This window comes from Syngnathoides biaculeatus, chromosome 14 (genome assembly GCF_019802595.1).
Source record: "Syngnathoides biaculeatus isolate LvHL_M chromosome 14, ASM1980259v1, whole genome shotgun sequence".
NCBI classification, from domain to species: domain Eukaryota; kingdom Metazoa; phylum Chordata; class Actinopteri; order Syngnathiformes; family Syngnathidae; genus Syngnathoides; species Syngnathoides biaculeatus.
The window spans coordinates 24,910,086-24,917,015 of NC_084653.1; positions in this window are offsets into that span (position 1 = coordinate 24,910,086).

The window sequence follows — 6,930 nt, forward strand, 5'->3', positions numbered from 1 at the left end:
GACCGTTGTGAGGATAAGCAGCAAAAGAAAAACGGATGGATGAATGGACATTAGCTTACACTTGTACCACCAAGACTTTTGCTTTTCCCTTGAACAGAACCAAGGGGCAAAATAAGCTCATTAGTTCAATGTAGTTTTAATCAAGCTGACTTGTCATTAACATTTAAATAAGAAATGGAGTCATTTTAAAAATATTTCATATTAGTCGCAGAGCAGATATTTACGGAAGCGTATTGCTGTCACACAAAAAAAAACCTCCTGTTTTTCGGGAAATTTTTTTCTGTTTTTCGGACAAGTTATTTTTTCCCCTCTGTTTTTCGAGCCATTTTTTTCCCACCCCGAGTTATTGGGACACATACCGTAGAACTCACGCGAAAAACAGAGGGAGAAATATTAGCCCGTAAAACGGAAAAAATTAGCCCGAAAAACAGGATTTTTTTTGTCCGTGTGTGTGACAGAAATATGCTTCAGTAGATATTGACACCATCATTGAGCGGGAATTGCAACGCCATCAGTGGCAACGTTTTCAAAGTCCATCCATCCATTCATCCATTTTCTTTGCCGCTTATCCTCATGAGGGTCACAAGAGGCGGGGCACACCCTGAACTGGTCGCCAGCCAATCGCAGGGCACATAGAGACAGTCGCAGTCACAATCACACCTAGGGGCAATTTAATGTTGGATGTTTTGGGGATGTGGGAGGAAACCGGAGTGCCCGAAGAAAACTCCACACAGGCGGGTCCGGGATCGAACCCGGGTCCTCATAACTGTGAGGCCAACGCTTTCCCTGCTGACCCACCGTGCCGCCTATTTTCAAAGTCCTTCAATCGAAAGATTCATTTTGCAATAAAACAAAAAGGGAATTTTTTCCTCCCCTCCATTAAATATTGTATAATTTTATTGGTGACAACAAATTGGGGCATATGTGCTCCCAGAACGACGAGTTTGACACGCCCGCGAATGCCTCGCTTTGTTTCCTGTTGAGTGGCCGATTAACGTATTCAATAGCTGCGTGCGTGCGGCGTGTCATTTCCATTAAAGAGAAATTATAAAAGTGCTCGGCAAACCCGAGCAGGGCGCGTTGACATTCCAGCGCCGCCGCCGCCCGGCGTGATCTCATCCGTCGGCCTCTTTATGTAACTTCTTTAGGAATGCATGAAGACACGGGAATGTCATGAGGGCCCGCGGCGTGCGTCATTTACATAAGCGGAGAACCCTCTCCAACATTGCTCGAGATTACTGTATCGCCGTATACCGTACTGTACCGGTGTCAAACCCGAGGTCCGGGGGCCAGAGCCGGCCCGCCGCGCGATTTTAGGCGGCCGGCGAACGCAAACCGTCCGTGTCAACTTCCACGATTCCTGTTAAAAGCTGTCCGAGCATTTCAAATTGTCGTATCATTAATGATAACGGTGAGACATTTTTACCAAACGTCAACCATTACCGGTGAGTTCTGATTCCAAAACTAGTTCATCAATTTGATGTATAAATATCATGAACTGAGTAAAGATTTTGATGTTTTCAGTCATAACGGCCCTCTGAAGGAAACAATAACCACAATTTTGGCTGCGACAAAAATGAAATTGACACCTCTGTCGTAGTTTGTGCCCAGTGAAGCACTGACTACGAAGTCTGGATGGACACAGTCAGTCCAAATTGAATGCTCGTAGGTGATTTTTCTACATTAAAACTGTTTTTTTAATATATATAGTTTAACACTCTTTAAATCTGAACAAAAAAATCTGTCCATCCATCCATTCTCTTAGCTGCTTGTGCTCACGAGGGTCGCGGGGAGTGCTGGAACCTATCCCAGCTGAAAGACTGTACACACAGCTGCTAACACTAACGCTAAAGCTAACACTAACAATAAAGCTAGCGCCGCAATAACACGGCCCGGTTAAAAAAAAACATACTGGTAAAAATCACTAAGACACGGGAGTAACACGCTAGCGCAGCGCTGACAGGGCCAGACTGGTAAAAGTCTCTTCCTTGGCACATCTGTTCCGCCGGTCTCTCTTACACAACCGTAACCGCTCGAGTGCCCCCCTTGCGGCCGTTAGAAAAAGATAACAAAACATACCTAAATCACTGAGACGTGGCAGTAACGCAGTAGCGCGGCCCTAACAGCTAGGCGGTGCTAACCGCTAGCGACACACGAGTACACAAAAAGCAAGATATTTGTGTTAACTCACACACCATTGAGTTTGACACGCAGATAATATGTGGGAACAAAAGGGGGATGGGGCGCTAGCGCGGCGCTAGCCGCTAAAAACATACCGGCAAAAATCACTTCCTCGACAAATATATTCCACCGGTCTCACTCTTACCTTTTCCGCTCGAATGCCCCCCTGGCGGCCGTTGGATAAAACTGCACAAATCAGCAGCATAAACCGGAAATGACGCGAATATCTGTTATTTCCCTCAAAACGCAGCTATTTGTTGTTTCGTCAACGTGTAACTTGGGCGCCGTCGGGGTGGCAAAAAAACTAGGCCGAAGTGAGGCGAGGATTTTCATTCGCGGCATCTGTCATTGTTGTATTTCTTTCCATTTTTTTTGTCATGAGTTGTGTATTTTAGCGGGGTAAAGGTCGCTATTCCCCAGCTGCGCGTTTGTTGACTTTCCCGGCCGGGGCCGCATTCATTCTCTTCCCGCCAAAGAGGGTCCATTATGCCGCGCCGTGACGCAAGTGCCCCCCCCCCCCCCGCCCCAATTAGCGGCGCGCTCATCTCGCTCGGCTCCACGCCCGACTTCCTGGCAATTGGCCTCGTGCGCCTTTGTGTTGACGGAGCATGTCGGCGCATGAAAGGGACGTATTATGCGCATTTTTACTATCTACGTTTTGTGTCTGGGGCTCGCTCAAGAAATTCAGATGTAGAGCGAAACCTCGACTTATGAGCAGTTTTGGAAAGATGACTTTGGAAATGGAGCCGGTGACATCTGCAATTTACATTAACACCATCCTCTGAAATACAATTTTTCCACTCTGAAACATATTTCAATGTTTATCAACACAGTACTGCGCTGTAGTACTATCCATCCAGTTTCTTTGCCGCTTATCCTCACAAGGCTCACAGGGAGCGCCGGAGCCTGTCCCAGCTGTCGACGGGCAGGAGGCGGGGGCACACCCTGAAATGGTCGCCAGCCGATCGAAGGGCACATCAGGACAAACAGCCGCACTCACAATCACACCTATGGGCAATTTATGTTGCGGGTTTTTGGGATGTGGGAGGAAACCGGAGTGCCCGGAGAAAACCCACATAGGCACGGGGAGAACTTCCAAACTCCACACGGGCGGAGCCGGGATTCGAACCCCGGTCCTCAGAACTGTGAGGCAGATGCTCTAACCAGCCGACATCGTGCCACATTCCTTCAATTTCATTTTGGTATATTTGAGCAGTTGCCCAAAGACAGCTGGGATAGGCTCCCCGCACTCCCAGTGACCCTCGTGAGCATAAGCACCTCGGATAATGGATGAACTGGATGGAATTTTTTTGGAGTGAAATCATACTTTTTACATAACTTTCATTTTTTCAAGTTGCCACTTTACACCCTCCTGTTCAGTGTCGTTGTGCAATCGCATTTTAATGAGATGTTACGTGAGACATTTGTCATATTTTGGATGCATTTTTTTTCATACTTAATCTGACCGTTTTCATTTTCCCCTCGATTGAACTTTTTCGTCGTGTTTTCATAACATTTGACATTTTTTTTTTTTATTTTAAAAGAATTGTACCGAATCAATTGTCCCACGTGGGCTGGAAACTCGACCGTGATGTAATAACGCAGCGTGGGCCGCGGGTCGGAGGTCAGCGGGACGGCCTCACGCCGCAGTGCGTCAAGGTCGCCGTGACGACAGCGCGCCGTCCGTGACGAACTGGGTCGGCTCTCCCCTAAGTGGGTCGCGTCTCGTGCGTCGTGTTGGCCGAGAGCGCCCGGGGGGGGGGGTCCAAAATGACGATGAGCGTTGGCAGTGATGAGGAGAGGCCGGTTCGAGCCGGAACGACCCGGTGTGGAGGCTTTTTTTTTTTTATTATTGGGGGGGGGGGGGGGGTGTTGAGTATTTCGCAACAGTAACAAAAATGAATCTGACATTTGGAGCAAATTTTCACCTTCCTATTGTCACTTATCCAATCAGATCACTTTGTCAGTTATGTCATCTCCTTATCCGAGCCGCTTATCCTCACAAGGGTCGCGGGAAAACCGGACCCTATCCCAGCTAGCTTCGGACTGCACCCTGAACCCAGTCAGTCGCAGGGCAGATATCGACACCGTCGCTGGGCGGGAATCGAACCGACGCTGCCCGGCGGACACGTGTACCACCGCACCATCAGTTATGATTCTCGTTTTCCTTTTTCAGGGCATATTTCCGAGAATCAAAACTTTTTGTTCCATTGGTTGCCCCATTTCTTTTAACATGCGGCACGGTGGAGCAAGTGGTAAAGCATTGGCCTCACAGTTCTGAGGACCCTGGTTCGATCCCGACCCCGCCTATGTGGATTTTGCATGTTCTTCCCCGTGCCTGTGTGGGTTTTCTCCGGGGACTCCGGTTTCCCCCACATATCCCAAAAACATCCCACTTTAATTGGACACTCTAAATTGCCTAAAGGTGTGATTGGTCGTTTGTCTCCACGTGCCCTGCGATTGGCTGCGACCAGTTCAGGGTGTACCCCGCCACCTTGCCCGTTGACAGCTGGGATAGGCTTCGGCACTCCCCAGTGACCCTCGTGAGGATAAGCGGCAAAGAAAATGGATGGATGGACAGTCTTCTCTGTGACACATTCCATATTTAGAATTTGTAAAAAAAATTGGAAAATCTACATGAATCTATATTTATCATATTCTACCTCAATTTTTCTTCACTGTCTAGTTAGGACTAGTTATGGGTTTATCCTGCAACCTTAGTGAGGATAAGCGGCTCAGAAAACGGACGGGTGGATGCCATGGGCTTTCGGGCACCGTTGCGAACAACCACTTGAGCGACCAAATATGGTTCCTCTGCTGGAATAAAAGATTAATATCAATTCACGATGACTTGGCCACTTTTGTTTTGGACGCAACACCCACTGCGTCAAGAAGGAGGAAAGACGGTCGCAGCGCTCATGAGGATCGGAGCAGGAAAACCTGGTGGTGACCGGGGGGGGGGGTGCTAATGGGGGACGATATGGGCTCTCGGGATGGAAAATACTGAGTAATCATAACAATTCGTCATAAAACCGGGGAAGTATCATTTTAATGCCGTGTCAGCGCTGTGCCTCCACAGCAAGTTTCCTGAGACACACAAGACGACCACCTCCATTCTTTTCTGTCCTGTCCTGTCCTGTCCTTCTCTGTTCAATCCCGTTCCATTCTATCCTTTTGTTTTGGGTTCTATGTTGTTCTGTCCTCTTCTGGTCTGTCCTATGCTGGACTGTTCTGCTCTGTTGTGTTCAAGCCACTCAGTACTCTTGCGCCATGTTCTTTCCTATCCTGTTCTGGCCTGTACTGTTCTGTCCTGTACAATACTGCTCTGTCCTGTCCTATCCTTTCACGGTAAATTCGGACCAATTTTGTTCTGTCTAATCTAATCTACCCGTGTTTTGTAATGCTCTGTCCTATCCCTTCCTGCTCGGTTCTGTTCCAGCCTCTGGAGTGTCCTGTTCCATCTCGTACAATGTTGTCGTCTACTCACCTTTCCGCTTCTGTCCAATCCACTTCCATCCTGTCCTGTCGTATCCTATCCTCTCCTGTCCTGGTCTGTCTTTCTATGTTCTGTCCTGTCCTATCCTGTCTTTAATTGTCCTTTTTATAGCTTGTGGTCTGTCATCTCCCATTATGGAATGTTGTATCTTGTAGTATTCTGACATTTCATGTTCTCTCCTATCCTGTCCCTTTCTGACCTTCATATTCCACCCAGTTCTGTTCTGTTCTGAACCATCCTAGTCTGTCCAGTGCTGTTTTTGCCCGTTACATCTGGTCCTGCTCTGTCGTACTCTATCCTTTCACACTCTTCCTGACCTGTTCTAGCCTCTTCTTTCCTACCTTATCTTGTCCTATTCTGTTCGCCAATCGGCTGACCTATCCTTTCCTGTTCTTTCCAATTGCATCTTGGTTCCTGTCATGATCCTGTCAATTTTTAACCTTTCCTCTTCTCTCCTGTCACCTGTTCTCTCCTGTCACATTATGTACTGTCCTACTTTGTCCCGTCTTTTCATCTTCTGTCCTGTCCTGTCATATCCTATTCTGTCCTGTCCTAGCCTGTCTTGTGACATTCTGTTCTGTCCAATTGTACCTTGGGTCCTGTCATGATCCTGTCATTTTCTGACCTTTCCTGTTCTCTCCTCTCACATTATGTCCTGCCCAACTTCGTCCCATCTTTTCGTGTTCTGTCCTGTCCCGTTTACTCCTTGTCACGTCCTTTCACATCACGCATAATACACACTCAAACACGTGGAAACATTTTTCTGCCTGTCTATGTGACAGGGTTAGGGGACCCTAACCCTAACCCCTAACCCTAACCCTAACCCCCTAACCCTAACCCTAACCCTAACCTAACCCTAACCACACTCATGAAACGGCTGCACGACTAAGCTGCTGAACATGACGGGAAAATAGGAACATACGGCGAAATAAAATGTAAAAAAATATTCGTTTTTTTTAATATTTTTCATTTATTTAGTCAGGAGGGAGTATGCGGTATGTGCTAGCGGCTGCGGTGACCTCACTCGCACGCGCTGCTCGGTCAGAGCTCATGACACGGCTCTGTGAATGTTGCATAAGCTGGAGCTGTGCAAGGTCATCAATGGGACTGGGGAGGGGAGTGCTGGTGGTGGTGGTGGTGGGGGGGGGCGGAATCACGCTGCATACGTCAATAACCCGCAAAGTTTGCAGAGGAGAGCGAAAAGAGGCGGGCTCACAACGAGAATAATATCAAACGCGACATCCCGCCCGTTT